Raw genomic sequence first — 18,197 nt, 5'->3', positions numbered from 1 at the left:
TGCAGTGCGATGGCGATTGCATCGTCTGTGGATCTATTGGGGTGGTAAGCAAATTGAAATGGGTCTAGGGTGACAGGTAAGTTAGAAGTGATATGATCCTTGATTAGTCTCTCAAAGCACTTCCTGATGACATAAGTGAGTGCTACGGGGCGATAGTCATTTAGTTTAGTTACCTTTGCTTTCTTGGGTACAGGAACAATGGTGGCCATCTTGAAGCATGTGGGGACAGCAGACTGGGATAGGGAGAGATTGAATATGTCCATAAACACACCATCAAGCTGGTCTGTGCATGCTCTGAGGACGCGGCTAGGGATGCCATCTGGGCCGGCAGCCTTGCGAGGGTTAACACGCTTAAACGTCGGCCACGGAGAAGGATAGCCCACAGTCCTTGGTAGCGGGCCGTGTCGGTGGCACTGTGCTATCCTCCAAGTGGGCGAAGAAGGTGTTTAGCTTGTCCAGAAGCAAGATGTCGGTGTCCGCGACGTGGCTGGTTTTCCTTTTGTAGTCCATGATTGTCTGTAGACCCTGCGACATACATCTCATGTCTGAGCCGTTGAATTGCGACTCCACTTTGTCTCTGTACTGACGTTTTGTGTGTTTCATTGCCTTGAGGAGGGAATAACTACACTGTTTGTATTCTGCCATATTCTTAGTCACCTTGCCATGGTTAAATGCGATGGTTCGCGCTTTCAGTTTTGGTCGAATGCTGCCATCTATCCATGGTTTCTGATTAGGGTAGGTTTTAATAGTCACAGTGGGTACAACATCTCCTATACACTTCCTGATAAACTCAGTCACCGTATCAGTATATTTGTCGAGAATGTTCTCAAAAGCTGCCCGGAACATATCCAGTTCGAGTGATTAAAACAATCTTGAAGCATGGATTCCGATTGGTCAGACCAGCGTTGAACAGTCCTTAGCACGGGTACTTCCTGTTTTAGTTTTTGCCTATAGGAAGGGAGGAGAAAAATGGAATCATGGTCAGATTTGCCGAAAGGAGGGTGGGAGAGGGCCTTGTAGGCATCCCGGAAGTTGGAGTAGCAGTGGTTGATTGTTTTAGCAGCACGAGTACTACAGTCAATGTGTTGATAGAACTTCGGCAGCCTCAAATTTGCTTTGTTAAAATCTCCAGCTACAATAAATGCAGCCTCAGGATATGTGGTTTCCAGTTTGCACAAAGTCCAGTGAAGTTCTTTGAGGGCCGTTGTGGTATCGGCTTGAGGGGGGATATACACGGCCGTGACTATAACCGAAGAAAATTATCTTGGGAGATAATACGGTTGGCATTTGATTGTGAGGTATTCTAGGTCAGGTGAACAAAAGGACTTGAGTTCCTGTATGTTATCACAAGTACACCATGAGTTGTTAATCATGAAACATACACCCTCGCCCTTCTTCTTCCCGGAGAGATATTTATTCCTGTCTACGCGATGAACTTAAAACCCAACTTGCTGGACCGACTTAGACAGTATATCCCGAGAGAGCCTTGTTTCCATGAAACAGAGTATGTTACAATCCCTGATGTCTCTCTGGAAAGAGACCCTCGCCCTGAGCTCATCAACTTTATTATCCAGAGACTGAACATTAGCAAGTAATATACTCGGAAGCGGTGGGTAGTGTGCGTGCCTCCTAAGTCGGACTAGAAGACCACTCCGAGTACCTCTCCTCCACGGCGTTGTTTTGGGTCGGCCTCTGGAATCAGTTCAGTTGCCCTGGGGGGTGCGAACAAAAGATCCACTTTGGGAAAGTCATATTCCTGGTCGTAATGCTAGTAGTGCTGGTGAGTTACCACCGCTCTGATATCCAATAGTTATTCCCAGCTGTATGTAATAACACCAAAAAAATCAGGGCTAATAATGTTTCCTAAGAGCTAGAAGCAAGGCAGCCCTCTATGTCAGCGCAATTTTAGGATCTCTAGGGTTGGGCCGCGTAGGCTTAGTCACCAGCTGGGTTAGTTTTAGATCATTACACATGTTTTTTAGATTGTCTGAAGCCTGTATTTCCCAATCATAATTTAGGTCACCCCGGATAATAACTGCTGATTTAGTAAAAGAAGACAACAAACTAGTTATTTCCTTGAGTGCAAAAAAGGTTAGCCGAGGGAGGACAGTAGACCCCTATAACAGTTATGGATACATTTTTGCCAGACAAAGGCTTAAAGATAGTAGCTAAACAAAATTGGCAAGGGAAATGAATTTCAGTAAAGAGACAGATAAATATAGTTTTATAAATATGCCACTCCACCACCTCTACCCTGTCTGTCAGCTCTGATCACATCATAACCGTCAATATTAATATCAGAGTTCAGAATGTCCCCAGAGATCCAAGTTTCAGTCAATACCAGACTATCCGGATTTGTCTGCATAGCCCAGATCTTGATGTAATCCAGTGTTGGAAGTAAGCTCCTAATGTTCAGATGTATCAACCCAAGACCTTTACGATGTTTAAAGTCACATGGAAACTCCAACTCAAAACAAGCTACGTTCAATAGACAGTTGCAGGCCCTGTCTGATGGTTTATATTGGTATAGTTGGTATGGCTATAAGATTGCCTAGAACTACACCATTTGGTCTATCCCTCTTAGTAATAGAGGAAGGAGAAGAAATTGGAATTACTTTTCTAAGGTTAGCAGCATAGGGGCTGAGGCTGCTGCCAATGTTAATACTGTATGAGGAACTCTCAGTGTAACCAATGATGGAATGTTATAAACTGACTTACATGGGCTTTGGTTGCTATCGAGCAACAGCCCAAGCCCTCTACGTGATATCAAGTTTATGGAATTCACATTTGAACTAAAAGCACTGAGTGAGCAGACCACAGTGGGCTCCTCTTTTGAGCTAACAATAGCAGATCTAAGAGTGGAGTTCAAACGAAGGGGTACAAGATTACAACTGACAACACTCCTAGCAGTATAGACAATAGTATGACGATAACGCTTCGAGAGGATGGTAGGTATTGCCTGAGCAGAGCTTGTTCTGTCTCTGAGTCAATATCTTAACACAGCCTTGAAATATGAACACAGGGTCCAGGCTCCTAGATGGTTTGGGTGGAGCCCATCATCCCTGTAGAGCATCTTTTATTTCCAAAAAGTGTCGAAAATTGAGGGTTATCATGCCAACAGAGTGGCAGTAGTCTTTACGCCAGATATGAAGTGCTAAGAGCCTGCTGAACCTTTCGCAGCCGCGACCCAGCAACGAGATGGGACCAGAGATACAGTGCATTCAGAAAGTATTCATATCCCTTGACTTTTCCCAAATTTTTTACGTTACAGCCTTATTTTACAGCTTCATCCATCTGCACACAATACTTCATAATGACAAAGCTAAAACTGGTTTTTAGACATTTTTGCAAATGTATAAAAGAAAATGAAATATTCCATTTACATAAGTTTTCAGACCCTTTACTGAGTACCTTGTTGAAGCACCTTTGGTAGCGATTACAGCCTTGAGTCTTCTTGGGTATGACGCCACAAGCTTGGTACACATTTGGGGAGTTTCTCCAGTTCTTCTCTACAGATCCTCTCAAGCTCTGTCAGGTTGGATGGGGATGGTCGATGCACAGCTATTTTCAGGTCTCTCCAGAGATGTTCGATTGGGTTCAAGTCCAGGCTCTGGCTGGGCCACTCAAGGACATTCAGAGACTTGTCCCGAAGCCACTCCCACATTGTCTTGGCTGTGTGCTTAGGGTTGTTGTCCTCTTGGAAGGTGAACCTTCGCCCCAGTCTGAGGTCCTGAGCGCTCTGGAGCAGGTTTTCATCAAGGATCTCTCTGTACTTTGCTCCGTTCATCTTTCCCTCGAACCTGACTAGTCTCCCAGTCCCTGAAAAACATCCCCACAGCATGATGCTGCCACCACCATGCTTCACTGTAGGGATGGTGCCAGGTTTCCTCCAGATGTGACGCTTGGCTTACAGGCCAAAGAGTTCATTCTTGGTTTCATCAGACCAGATAATCTTGTTTCTCATGGTCTGAGAGTCCTTTAGTTGCCCTTTGCCAAACTCCAAGCGGGCTGTCATGTGGCTTTTGCTGATGAGTGGCTCCCGTCTGACCACTACCATAAAGGCCTGATTGGTGGAGGGCTGCATAGATGGTTGTCCTTCTGGAAAGTTCTTCCATCTCCACAGAGGAACTCTGGAGCTCTGTCAGAGTGACCATCTGGTTCTTGGTCACCTCCCTGAACAAAGCCATTCTCCCCCGATTGCTTAGTTTGGCCGGGCGGCCAGCTCTAGGTAGAGTCTTGGTGGTTCCAAACTTGATGAAACGTTCTTTGTAATCTCTGAAGGTGGTTGCCGCCAATCTGGGAAAAACAAAGTTTCCCCTTATGGCGGAACATGGTAGACATCATTTTCGAATAATTCTGTTAAAATCCACTCAAATAAATTATGTTGTCGAGGAATCAGCTAAAAGTCAATCACTCCACACAGTGTGATAGTTAGATTGAATCACACAGTTTGTAGGATCACCACAGTTATAGGCAGCAAGCCAGAACACAACCACAGACTAAACTCCAGCCAGCACTAGGACCCACAATAAACACAACCAAGGCACAAAACTGGTGAAGAAAACAACAGCTGGGAGAGAGTGGTGATTAAATGCTGGGGTCCATCAAAGCAGCAATGCAACGGAGGCCGTGTTATCAGAAAGATAGCCAGGAGAGAAACACCTTGGAGGGGATGTAGTTTCCAGTACAGGACAGTGGAAAGCCGGGAGGGTGGCAAGCACTACACCGGGCCGAGGAGAGTCCAAAAAGAGTAAATCCAAGTGGATTTCAAGTTTGGAAGTAGTCCAAAAACATTCAAGACACAATGTCAAGTGGAAGGATGGAATATGTCCATATATATATAATTTGTTTTTGGATCATCTACCCAAAATATGTAATCCTCTTTATTACTTTACCAAACATATCATGACGATAGTGATACTCAAAATGTGTTAAATTTGTGAATGTCTAAATCAACGTTTGGGCCAGTTTAACAGCGTTGGTCCCTCCTATAGACAAGGAAAGAAGGTCTATGTAAAGGGCTCAATTATATCGTTCTTTGCATATACAATGTGTCTGCCTCCAACGTAAAACAAATGTTTGACTTCCACACAAAATTACTTCTTTACTTATTTTAGGTTTTAGGAAGTGGGTAGGTTTCCTTCTTTATCGTAGAACTATGAAAGTTATGTATTTAGATCTGCCTGCTTGAGACAAATTTAGCGATTGCTTTGCCATGTCTGTGCCGTGAAGCAGTCAAGCTGGATGAATGTTTTTCTATGGACCGCCCCTTTGACGTAATGTTGCAGTCAAGTTATATAAATGGATGTAATGATGCAGTCAACCACCAGAGGGAGGCAAATACAAGGTTATTTGATAGAGGACATTTACATGGTCCTAGGAAGGTCTGGACCTAGGATCAAGGGAGACACTCAAGTTTTTGAATACTATATCTCTTGACACATTGATGAAAATAGTAATGGCCTCTAAAACTTCAAGCTGCATACTGGACACTATTCCAACTAAACTACTGAAAGAGCTGCTTCCTGTGCTTGGCCCTTCTATGTTGAACATAATATACGGCTCCGAATCCAACCGGATGTGTACCAAACTCACTAAAAGTGGCAGTAATAAAGCCTCTCTTGAAAAAGCCAAACCTTGACCCAGAAAATATAAAAAACTAATCGGCCTATATCGAATCTCCCATTCATCTCCACATTTTTTTAAAAAGCTGTTGCGCAGCAACTCACTGCCTTCCTGAAGACAAACAATGTATACGAAACGCTTCAGTCTGGTTTTAGACCCCATCATAGCACTGAGACTGCACTTGTGAAGGTGGTAAATTACCTTTTAATGGCGTCCGACCGAGGTTCTGCATCTGTCCTCATGCTCCTAGACCTTAGTGCTGCATTTGATACCATCAATCACCACATTCTTTTGGAGAGATTGGAAACCTAAATTGGTCAACACGGACAAGTTCTGGCCTGGTTTAGATCTTATCTGTCGGAAAGAAATCAGTTTGTCTCTGTAGATGATTTGTCCTCTGACAAATCAACTGTAAATGTTGGTGTTCCTCAAGGCTCCATTTTAGGACCACTATTGTTTTCACTATATATACTGCTCAAAAAATAAAGGGAACACTTAAACAACACATCCTAGATCTGAATGAAATAAATAATCTTATTAAATACTTTTTTTATATAGTTGAATGTGCTGACAACAAAATCACACAAAAATAATCAATGGAAATCCAATTTATCAACCCATGGAGGTCTGGATTTGGAGTCACACTCAAAATTAAAGTGGAAAACCACACTACAGGCTGATCCAACTTTGATGTAATGTCCTTAAAACAAGTCAAAATGAGGCTCAGTAGTGTGTGTGGCCTCCACGTGCCTGTATGACCTCCCTACAACGCCTGGGCATGCTCCTGATGAGGTGGCGGATGGTCTCCTGAGGGATCTCCTCCCAGACTTGGAATAAAGCATCCGCCAACTCCTGGACAGTCTGTGGTGCAACGTGGCGTTGGTGGATGGAGCGAGACATGATGTCCCAGATGTGCTCAATTGGTTTCAGGTCAGGGGAACGGGCGGGCCAGTCCATAGCATCAATGCCTTCCTCTTGCAGGAACTGCTGACACACTCCAGCCACATGAGGTCTAGCATTGTCTTGCATTAGGAGGAACCCAGGGCCAACCGCACCAGCATATGGTCTCACAAGGGGTCTGAGGATCTCATCTCGGTACCTAATGGCAGTCAGGCTACCTCTGGCGAGCACATGGAGGGCTGTGCGCCCCCCCAAAGAAATTCCACCCCACACCATGACTGACCCACCGCCAAACCGGTCATGCTGGAGGATGTTGCAGGCAGCAGAACGTTCTCCACGGCGTCTCCAGACTCTGTCACATCTGTCACATGTGCTCAGTGTGAACCTGCTTTCATCTGTGAAGAGCACAGGGCGCCAGTGGCGAATTTGCCAATCTTGGTGTTCTCTGGCAAATGCCAAACGTCCTGCACGGTGTTGGGCTGTAAGCACAACCCCCACCTGTGGACGTCGGGCCCTCATACCACCCTCATGGAGTCTGTTTCTGACCGTTTGAGCAGACACATGCACATTTGTGGCCTGCTGGAGGTCCTTTTGAAGGGCTCTGGCAGTGCTTCTCCTGCTCCTCCTTGCACAAAGGCAGAGGTAGCGGTCCTGCTGCTGGGTTGTTGCCCTCCTACGGCCTCCTCCACATCTCCTGATGTACTGGCCTGTCTCCTGGGAGCGCCTCCATGCTCTGGACACTACGCTGACAGACACAGCAAACCTTCTTGCCACAGCTCGCATTGATGTGCCATCCTGGATGAGCTGCACTACCTGAGCCACTTGTGTGGGTTGTAGACTCCGTCTCATGCTACCACTAGAGTGAAAGCACCGCCAGCATTCAAAAGTGACCAAAACATCAGCCAGGAAGCATAGGAACTGAGAAGTGGTCTGTGGTCCCCACTTGCAGAACCACTCCTTTAATGGGGGTGTCTTGCTAATTGCCTATAATTTCCACCTGTTGTCTATTCCATTTGCACAAGAGCATGTGAAATTTATTGTCAATCAGTGTTGCTTCTTAAGTGGACAGTTTGATTTCACAGAAGTGTGATTGACTTGGAGTTACATTGTGTTGTTTAAGTGTTCCCTTTATTTTTTGAGCAGTGTATTTTACCTCTTGGTGATGTCATTCGGAAACTTAATGTTAACGTTCACTGCTATGCGGACGACACACAGCTGTACATTTTGATGAAACATGGTGAAGCCCCAAAATTGCCCTCCCTGGAAGCCTGTGTTTCAGACGTAAGGAAGTGGATGGCGGCAAATGTTCTACTTTTAAACTGAGATGCTAGTTCTAGGTCCCAAGAAAAAAAGAGATCTTCTGTTGACTCTGACAATTAATCTTGATGGTTGTACAGTCGTCTCAAATAAAACTGTGAAGGACCTCGGCATTACTCTGGACCCTGATTTCTTTTTTGACGAACTTATAAAGACTGTTTCAAGGACAGCTTTTTTCCATCTACGTAACATTGCAAAAATTAGAAACTTTCTGTTCAAAATGATGCAGAAAAATGTATCCATGCTTTTGTCACTTCTAGATTAGACTACTGCAATTCTCTACTTTCCGGATAAAGAACTAAATACACTTCAGTTAGTGCTAAACACGACTAGAACCAACAAATTTGATCATATTACTCCAGTGCTAGACTCTCTACACTGGCTTCCTGTTAAGGCTAGGGCTGATTTCAAGGTTTTACTGCTAACCTACAAAGAATTACATGGGCATGCTCCTACCTATCTTTCCGGTCCTGCCGTGCATACCTACACGTACGCTACAGTCACAAGACACAGGCCTCCTTACTGTCCCTAGAATTTCTAAGCAAACAGCTGGAGACAGGGCTTTCTCCTATAGAGCTCCATTTTTATGGAATGGTCTGCCTATCCATGTGAGAGATGCAGACTCGGTCTCAACCTTTAAGTCTTTATTGAAGACTCCTCTCTTCAGTAGGTCCTATGATTGAGTGTAGTCTGGCCAAGGAGTGTGAAGGTGACCGGAAAGGCACTGGAGCAACAAACAGCCCTTGCTGTCTCTGCCTGGCCCGTTCCCCTCAGATTCTCTGCCTCTAACCCTATTAATTTAATTTTTTACCTTTATTTAACTAGGCAAGTCAGTTAAGAACAAATTATTTTTTTCAATGATGGCCTAGGAACAGTGGGTTAACTGCCTTGTTCAGGGGCAGAACGACAGATTTGTATCTTGTCAGCTCGGGGATTCAAACTTGCAACCTTTCAGTTACTAGTCCAACGCTCTAACCACTAGGCTACGCTGCCACCCCAATGGGGGCTGAGTCACTGGCTTACTGGTGCTCTTCTATGCCATCCCTAGGAGGGGAGTGTTACTTGAGTGGGTTGAGTCACTGACGTGATCTTCCTGTCCGGGTTGATGCCCCCCTTTGGGTTCGTGCCGTGGGGTAGATCTTCGTGGGCTATGCTCGGCCTTATCTCCGGATAGTAAGTTGGTGGTTGAAGATATCCTTCTAGTGGTGTGGGGGCTGTGCTTTGGCAAAGTGGGTGGGGTTATATCCTGCCTGTTTGGCCCTGTCCGGTGGTATCGTCGGGCCACAGTGTCTCCCGACCCCTCCTGTCTCAGCCTTCAGTAATTATGCTGCAATAGTTTATGTGTCAGGGGGCTAGGGTCAGTCTGTTATATCTGGAGTATTTCTCCTGGCTTATCCGGTGTCCTGTGTGAATTTAAGTATACTCTCACTAATTCTCTCTTTTTATCTCTTTTTCTCTCTCTTTCTCTCTCTCTCTCTCGCTCTCTCGGAGGACCTGAGCCCTAGTACCATGCCTCAGGACTACCTGGCCTGATGACTCCTTGCTGTCCCCAGTCCACCTGCTCATGCTGCTGCTCCAGTTTCAACTGTTCTGCCTCCGGCTATGGAACCCTGACCTGTTCACCAGACATGCTACCTTGTCCCAGACCTGCTGTTTTAAACTCTCTAGAGACAGCAGGTGCGGTAGAGATACTCTTAATGATCAACTGTGAAAAGCCAACTGACATTTACTCCTGAGGTGCTGACCTGTTGCACCCTCGACAACCACTGTGATTATTATTATCTGACCCTGCTGGTCATCTATGAACATTTGAACATCTTGGCCTTGTACTGTTATAATCTCCACCCGGCACAGCCAGAAGAGGACTGGCCACCCCTCATAGCCTGGTTCCTCTCTAGGTTTCTTCCTAGGTTCTGGCCTTTCTAGGGAGTTTTTCCTAGCCACCGTGCTTCTACATCTGCATTGCTTGCTGTTTGGGGTTTTAGGCTGGGTTTCTGTACAGCACTTTGTGACATCAGCTGATGTAAGAAGGGCTATATAAAATACATTTCATTGATTGATTGATTGATTGATTGATTGGATGGATGGTCTTCTGATTTATAAAATGGTGGGAAATCAATTAAATAAGTCATATAAACATATACATATTTTTTAAAGTAATTCTATTGCCTGATTTTGGGGTCTGTCAGCTTAAGAGTTAAGGAGCATCAGGTACTGCTGGAATGTCTAGCAATGGCATGTCCATCTATTGTGAGAAATTACACTGGTCCCTAAAAACATTGATAAAGTATTTATACAATTTTAAAAAGCCCACACTTTAGATGAGGCCATGCAAAAAGACTTAATTAATGATTAGTAAATGGTTTATAAAGACCCATATTAAACGTCTTATGAATAATCTTATGAATCATTATAAATACTTTAAAAGTTGTTTATAAATGTGTGAATAACTATGTTACTAACGTTTACAAATGTGGGAGTACTGACTAATAAATGATGAACAAACTATTTACTGATCCATTATAAATGCTTTATTACATGAAGTTATTATAAAGTGCTACCCAAGTATTTTGTATTTACATTTGCAATTACACACCTTCACTACACAACAACATTTTCAGTAACAAAGAAATACAATTGTACTTGCTATGACTGTGATATGTGGTTGTTTATCTACCTTAGTTGAATTCACTGACTTTAAGAGTGTCTGCTTTTTGACCAAAATGTAATTGTAAAAAATTAACAATTGCAAAGCACACTGGGTGTTATTATTGGCCTTCTTTAGGTGGCAGAGCTCATTATAATAATACCCAGCTTGCTTTGCAAGCATTCATTTTTATATTAACACTTTGAAATTTAGCAGACACTCTTACCATACCATAGTATCATGAGACATCTGACACCAATGCAGGGTGAAAGTCGGCCACAATATTATGAACCTCTGTAAAAACAAATGGTATAGAAAAGTATTTTGTAATTTACAACAAACAAGTAAAATACAAATTACAGGTCTCAAAAATATCTTGTTACAAAATACATTAGATTGTAGTTTGTATTTCACTGCAAGCCAGTGAAATACAAATGACGGAATACTCAAAAGTAATTGAAATAAGTATTTCAAATATATGTAACAGAAATACTGCCCATCTTTGCACACACATGCACACACACGCACACACACACACACACACACACACACACACACACACACACACACACACACACACACACACACACACACACACACACACACACACACACACACACACACACACACACACACACACACACAGTAATGATAACATGCCAGGAGCATTTTCACCTGTAGCACGATAGAGGACCAATTAAACAAAACACCTAGGTTGCATTCCAAATGGCACCATATTCCCTATATAGTGGCTTACTTTGACAAGGGCCCACCAGACCCCTATGTGCCTTGGTCAAAAGTAGTGCACTAAATAGGGAATAGGGTGCCATTTGGGACGCAGTCCTATTAATGATATAGTGAAGGCTAAAAACAACAATATGGAAATAGACGTACTCACTGGTAGAGTAAACAGACCTGTACTCACTAGTAGAGTATACAGACCTGTACTCACCTTGTAGAGTATACAGACCTGTACTCACTGGTAGAGTATAGAGACCTGTACTCACTGCTAGAGTATACAGACCTGTATTCACTGGTAGAGTATACAGACCTGTACTCACTGAAAGAGTATACAGACCTGTACTCACTGATAGAGTATGCAGACCTGTACTCACCTTGTAGAGTATTCAGACCTGCATTGCTGTAAAGTACTTAAGTAAAAATACTTTCGAATTTAAGGAAAATTGTGGTGCACAGTGCACTGTTCAGATGCTGGAATTGTTTTTGGATGAATGTGCGAAGGTATCCTACTTTTTTTATGATTGGTTTGGTTCATTAAAAGGTAATACATTTTTACTGGCCTGCGCTCTCTAAATCACTAAGTCCGACCCTGAACCTCATCAAACTTCACTGGCTCCCTATCCAATTCCATATAAACTTCAAGATCCCTCAAAACACCTCTTTCAGAAAGTCTATGGTCTTTGATTGACTTGTCATTTACATTAATTGACCTGTCATTTACATTAAATGTTGGCCATTTAGCGGACACTCTTGTACTTATCAATTTACAGTCAGTGCATTCAACCAATGTTGATAAAGAAAACACACATCACAGTCATAGCAAGTAAAAAGCTTCTGTAACCGTTACTGAAAATGTTGTTGTAGTTAACAATACATTGGTCTTCAAAATAATTGTAATTACAACAAGATAGCTTATGATATATCCCTTATGATATATCCTGATAGTGCCAATACAATACTGAGATATTCATGGGAACTCGATGTCAGAGCAATGAAACACAGTGCAATACAGTGAAAGGGACTGTTAAGCTGTAAGAAAATTATTTTTACAGTATTTTACTGTAATTACAAGGGATTAGAGGAAGCAGGTTGGCTGTAGGCATTTGCATATTACATAATATTATTGAATACTTGGTTTTTATCACTTTCTCTTCTAGAGGCCTAAACAAATGCTTCCAAACTGGTTGTGATTACAGTGCAAAACAGATTAAATGGACATGGGTAAATTGTGAAGCATTAAAAGGTTTATTAAGACCCACTATAGTGATGTTACATTTGATACAGCCGCTCCGAGGCATGCGTCGGAATCGCTTAATTTATTTCGTAGCGGTGTGCCGATGCCTGTCTCGCTTTATCAGAAGCACGTGATCAATGATGTTGAAAGCTTTGTTTCGTCGAACAACCACCTGATTGGTTTCGCATTGGTTTCGGTGGAAGACAAAAAGGCTACACTGCCCATGCGCTGCGGCATGTGTGACGTTATCTCTAATAATTTGACTATTCTAAATTCTTATGACCAGCAGGTGCCACTAGTGTACACTGTGTTGATCAATACCTCAAGTAATTAACCTATTTTTGACACAATTGGCTGGAAAGCCTCAATGGTTCAGGAAGCTTAGTTTCCCCATCACTAGTGATCTATTTCTTGTACACAAAATATTTAGGGAACTACTACCACATATCACTTAAATTGGTACAGGCCTCGCAGTAACGGATGCAACAAATACAGCCACTTACAAGGCAAACCTTAAAATATGTTAATGAGTCAATATCATCCCAAAGCACATGAAACCCTACCTCTTCAAAGAGTATCTTAAATAATCCTCCACCTCACCTTGACACCCCCCCCCCCATTTGTATTTATTTGATAAAATAATAATCCTGAACCAGCACTTGACTCCCCCCCTTGCTAGCTCTGACTTTGCTGATAGTTAATGTATTGAGGAACGTGTAGTTACTATGCCGTGATGTGCTTGTCCCACCTAGCTATTTTACGATGAACGCACTAACTGTAAGTCACTCTAGATAAGAGCATCTGCTAAATTACAAAAATGGAATACCATGCACCCGCTAGTGGTCTTATGGTATGCTACTGTATTCTAAATTTCAGTAAATTACTAGCAGCAATTAGCCAATAGATTATTATAGAGTATCAGAACAAAGTGTGTAAAATTACTAAAGTACACTATATTACGATATTCTGTGTGGGTACAGCATTCTTACTCATAAGTGCAACATATATAGCCTCTTACAAGGCTCGCCGTAAAATATGTTAATGAGCCAGAGACTTTCCCCGCCCACAACATTTTCCCACAATGTACCATAATGAATACTGTAAAACACATTTACAGTATTTTACAGTGCATTCTACTGTGTACTGCAGTTGAAATTACAGAAAGGTTGTACAGTGTGCTGTAAAACAAATGTGCAGTATTTTACTGTGCATTCTACAGTAATTTATGGCATTCAGTTTATACAGTATCATGCTGTTGATTAATACAGTAGGTTACTGATAAAATTAGAAAAACGGTGTAGAGTATGCAGACAAGGATTGAACAAGTGCAGTGCCTTTTGACAGCAGCAATATTTTTGGTTAGGGAACTACTGTAGAAGAACATTGTTTTGTTTTGTTATGTAAGGTATGATGTTTAGACATTGCTTTCTGTATTCTCTGACACTCCCTCTCTCTTTCTATCCCTCTCTCCCAAGGCAGGACATGACCAGTGCGGAAGCAGTAAGTTCAGCTGCAGCCTACAGGCTTTGTGATGGTATGCCCAAAGAATTCCTGTCCCACATTAATTTCACTTTGCCACTTTGGGACACTCAGATGCCTATCCCTCTCAAACCAGCTCTACTTCTGCTCTCTGATTATATCCCTGTCTTTATACTATCACCATTGTTACTGTCTAACAGAGAGACAAGGAATGAGTCCCAAATGGCACCCTATTCCCTATAGTGCACTACTTTTGACCAGGACCTGCACTACAATATAAATAGGATGTTATTTGGGACCAATTCAAGTATTTACGTATCTGACTACACTGTCACGGGAGACCGGGTGAAGCAAAAACCATGCAGTCATCTCAGAACAAAACAAACACAGAAATGATCGACAAGTATCCAACGACAACAGAAAATAAAAGTTTAAAACATGTGTCAGCCACTTGCTGTCAGCTAGCGCAGTTCAGTGAGGTGCTGAAATCATTCATGATTTATCTCAAATGCATTCAGTCCCAGCATTGAATATAGGCCAGATGACACCACTACAGTACTTACTCAGTTCATGGTGACAGTTTTTGCTTTCCAAACAAAAAATTCAACACTTTGCTTAGTGAAAACACTTTGCTGAGTGTTAGAGTGGTTAACTCTTACCACTGACCCTGCAGCCGCTGTAAAGTCTCAGAGACATGTATTTCTGTATTCTGACATGGGGTAGAGGGCATTTTAGTACGCCATCTGGTAACGGTTTGTCACAACTCCACAGAAGCTGTGTGTGTGTCTGTTTGGACAGGCTTTGTTAACACATTTCATAAGGAATAGTGTCCAGTGGCAAAGACTATAGAAACTGGATCTGAGCAGAATGTGTTTAATCAAGTTTAATAGATATCTACACGTTATTCCTGACATTTAGATTTAATTCAACAAAATTAACATTCTAGATAATATGACAAGACTTACCGCTTCTAAGATTATGGATCCACAAGGCAATATGGAAAGGATCCTGCTTGCTCTTTGACTTGATTTTAGCCTGGTTTAGCCCACGTTTATCACACCGTCAGGCTTAGTTTGTCCTGGTTTTCTCCCAGTTAGTCTTCCTCAGATCCCTGCAGTCAGTCAGTGTGTGAGTGTCAAGCCTCCTCCAACTCTCCCCCTAACACTGAACACTGCTGCCTGCCTGCTGTCTGCAGAGAGACTAGGTCTTCAAAACAAGTGGAGTGGAGAGAGGGAGGGAGGGAGGAAGAGAGGGAGGAGCACAGATTGTGACCTATAGGGATGAAAGAAAAATAACAACAAAACGAGAGAGAAAGGGCAGATACAAGGAAAGAGAGCAAATTGAGGGTACTAGAGGGGAGAGCGGGAAGAGAGAGAGAAAAGAGACGGAGAGAGATAAGGAGAGAGAGCAATGAAGGGACCCAGAGGACAGAGAGAAAGAGAGAGAAAGAGAAAGGGGGGTAAAGCAGCTGAAACAAGATTTAACAGTTTGTCTGGACAAATTAAACAAATTGTTCTCCCAGCGTTTTGTTAAGAATCATCTGTTGTAGTTCAATTGTTTGACAGATGTAAAGTACATGTTTAGGTAATCCAACTTTAACCGGCAGTGTTAGCTGTTATTGTAATTTTATCAGTAATTTACTGTATTAATCAAAGGTATGATACTGTATAAACTGAATACAGTAGATTACCATAGAATGCACAGTAAAATTCTGTACATTTGTTTTACAGCACACTGTAAGAGCTTCCTGTAATTTCAAGAGTAATACAATGTAGAATGCACAGTAAAGGCACAGCATCACAGTGCTACATTAGCTGTACCAATAGAGATCCTGGTTCGAGTCCAGGCTCTGTCACAGCCGGCCGCGACCGGGAGACCCATGGGGCGGCGCATAATTGGCCCAGCGTCGTCCGGGTTAGGGGAGGGTATGGAGCAGGGATGTATTTTCCCCATCGCGCTCTAGAGACTCCTGTGGCAGACCGGGTGCATGCACGCTGACACGGTCGCCAGGTGTACAGTGTTTCTTCCGACACATTGGTGTGGCTGGTCACCGGGTTAAATGGGCATTGTATCAAGAAGCAGTGCGGCTTGGTTGGGTTGTGTTTCGGAGGATGCACGGCTCTCAACCTTCACCTCTCCCGAGTCCGTACGGGAGTTGCAGTTATGGGACAAGACTGTAACTACCAATTGGGGAGAAAAAGGGTAAAAAAAAGAAAAGAAAAAGAATGCACAGTAAAATACCATAAATATGTTTTATAGTATTAATTATGGTGCATTGTGGGAAAATGTTGTAGGCGGGGAGTCTCTGGCTCATTAGAATATTTTAAGGCATGCATTGTGAGAGACTATATTTGTTGCACCCATGAGTGAGACTCCTGTACCCCCACACAATACAGTAACATACTGTATTTTATTAATTATATAGAACTTTTTCTGAAACTCTACAGTAACTTACTGGTGAATTGCTACAAGTAATTTAATGTAATTCAGAATACAGTGTCGTACCACATTTTTGGAGAACAAAAAATTATTTTGAACACTAATGGGTGCATGGTATTGTTGTTTCTCACTCATTAACATATTTTGAGGCGTGTCTTGTAAGAGGCTATATTTGTTACACCTGTTAGTGAGAGTCCTGTACCAATTTAAGTGATATGTGGTAGAAGTTTCCTAACAATTAAATGTATATACGGTGAGGGAATAAAGTATTTGATCCCCTGCTGATTTTGTACGTTTGCCCACTGACAAAGAAATAATCAGTCTATAATTTTAATGGTAGGTTTATTTGAACAGTGAAAGACAGAATAACAACAAAAAAATCCAGAAAAACGCATGTCAAAAATGTTATAAATTGATTTGCATTTTAATGAGGGAAATAAGTATTTGACCCCCTCTCAATCAGAAAGATTTCTGGCTCCCAGGTGTCTTTTATACAGGTAACGAGCTGAGATTAGGAGCACACTCTTAAAGGGAGTGCTCCTAATCTCAGCTTGTTACCTGTATAAAAGACATCTGTCCACAGAAGCAATCAATCAATCAGATTCCAAACTCTCCACCATGGCCAAGACCATAGAGCTCTCCAAGTATGTCAGGGACAAGATTGTAGACCTACACAAGGCTGGAATGGGCTACAAGACCATCGGCAAGTAGCTTGGTGAGAAGGTGACAACAGTTGGTGCGATTATTCGCAAATGGAAAAAACACAAAAGAACTGTCAATCTCCCTCGGCCTGGGGCTCCATGCAAGATCTCATCTCGTGGAGTTGCAATGATCATGAGAACGGTGAGGAATCAGCCCAGAACTACACTGGAGGATCTTGGTCAATGATCTCAAGGCATCTGGGACCATAGTCACCAAGAAAACAATTGGTAACACACTACGCCGTGAAGGACTGAAATCCTGCAGCGCCCGCAAGGTCCCCCTGCTCAAGAAAGCACATATACATGCCCGTCTGAAGTTTGCCAATGAACATCTGAATGATTCAGAGGACAACTGGGTGAACGTATTATGGTCAGATGTGACCAAAATGGAGCTCTTTGGCATCAACTCAACTCGCTGTGTTTGGAGGAGGAGGAATGCTGCCTATGACCCCAAGAACACCATCCCAACCGTCAAACATGGAGGTGGAAACATTATGCTTTGGGGGTGTTTTTCTGCTAAGGGGACAGGACAACTTCACCGCATCAAAGGGACGATGGACGGGGCCATGTACCGTCAAATCTTGGGTGAGAACCTCCTTCCCTCAGCCAGGGCATTGAAAATGGGTCGTGGATGGGTATTCCAGCATGACAATGACCCAAAACACACGGCCAAGGCAACAAAGGAGTGGCTCAAGAAGAAGCACATTAAGGTCCTGGAGTGGCCTATCCAGTCTCCAGACCTTAATCCCATAGAAAATCTGTGGAGGGAGCTGAAGGTTCGAGTTGCCAAAAGTCAGCCTCGAAACCTTAATGACTTGGAGAAGATCTGCAAAGAGGAGTGGGACAAAATCCCTCCTGAGATGTGTGCAAACCTGGTGGCCAAGTACATGAAACGTCTAACCTCTGTGATTGCCAACAAGGGTTTTGCCACCAAGTATTAAGTCATGTTTTGCAGAGGGGTCAAATACTTATTTCCCTCATTAAAATGCAAATAATTTTATAACATTTTTGACATGCGTTTTTCTGGATTTTTTTGTTGTTATTCTGTCTCTCACTGTTCAAATAAACCTACCATTAAAATTATAGACTGATCATTTCTTTGTCAGTGGGCAAA

The 18,197-nt window shown here is 42.8% G+C and overlaps 1 protein-coding gene across 1 annotated transcript in view; it reads right to left on the bottom strand.

Moving 5' to 3' along the window:
• The window catches only part of LOC106612072 (complement C1q tumor necrosis factor-related protein 1), a 39,649-nt gene extending 24,489 nt beyond the window's left edge, over positions 1-15,160 (bottom strand). Inside the window, exon 1 of the mRNA XM_014212896.3 lies at positions 14,909-15,160. The gene's annotated coding sequence lies outside the window, so the exon portion shown is untranslated. The remainder of the gene's footprint in view (positions 1-14,908) is intronic.
• Between the last annotated feature and the right edge of the window lie 3,037 nt (positions 15,161-18,197).

The sequence above is a fragment of the Salmo salar genome, chromosome 01, assembly GCF_965601325.2.
Source record: "Salmo salar chromosome 01, fSalSal1, whole genome shotgun sequence".
NCBI classification, from domain to species: Eukaryota; Metazoa; Chordata; class Actinopteri; order Salmoniformes; family Salmonidae; genus Salmo; species Salmo salar.
This window is presented reverse-complemented; position numbering and strand designations above follow the sequence as displayed.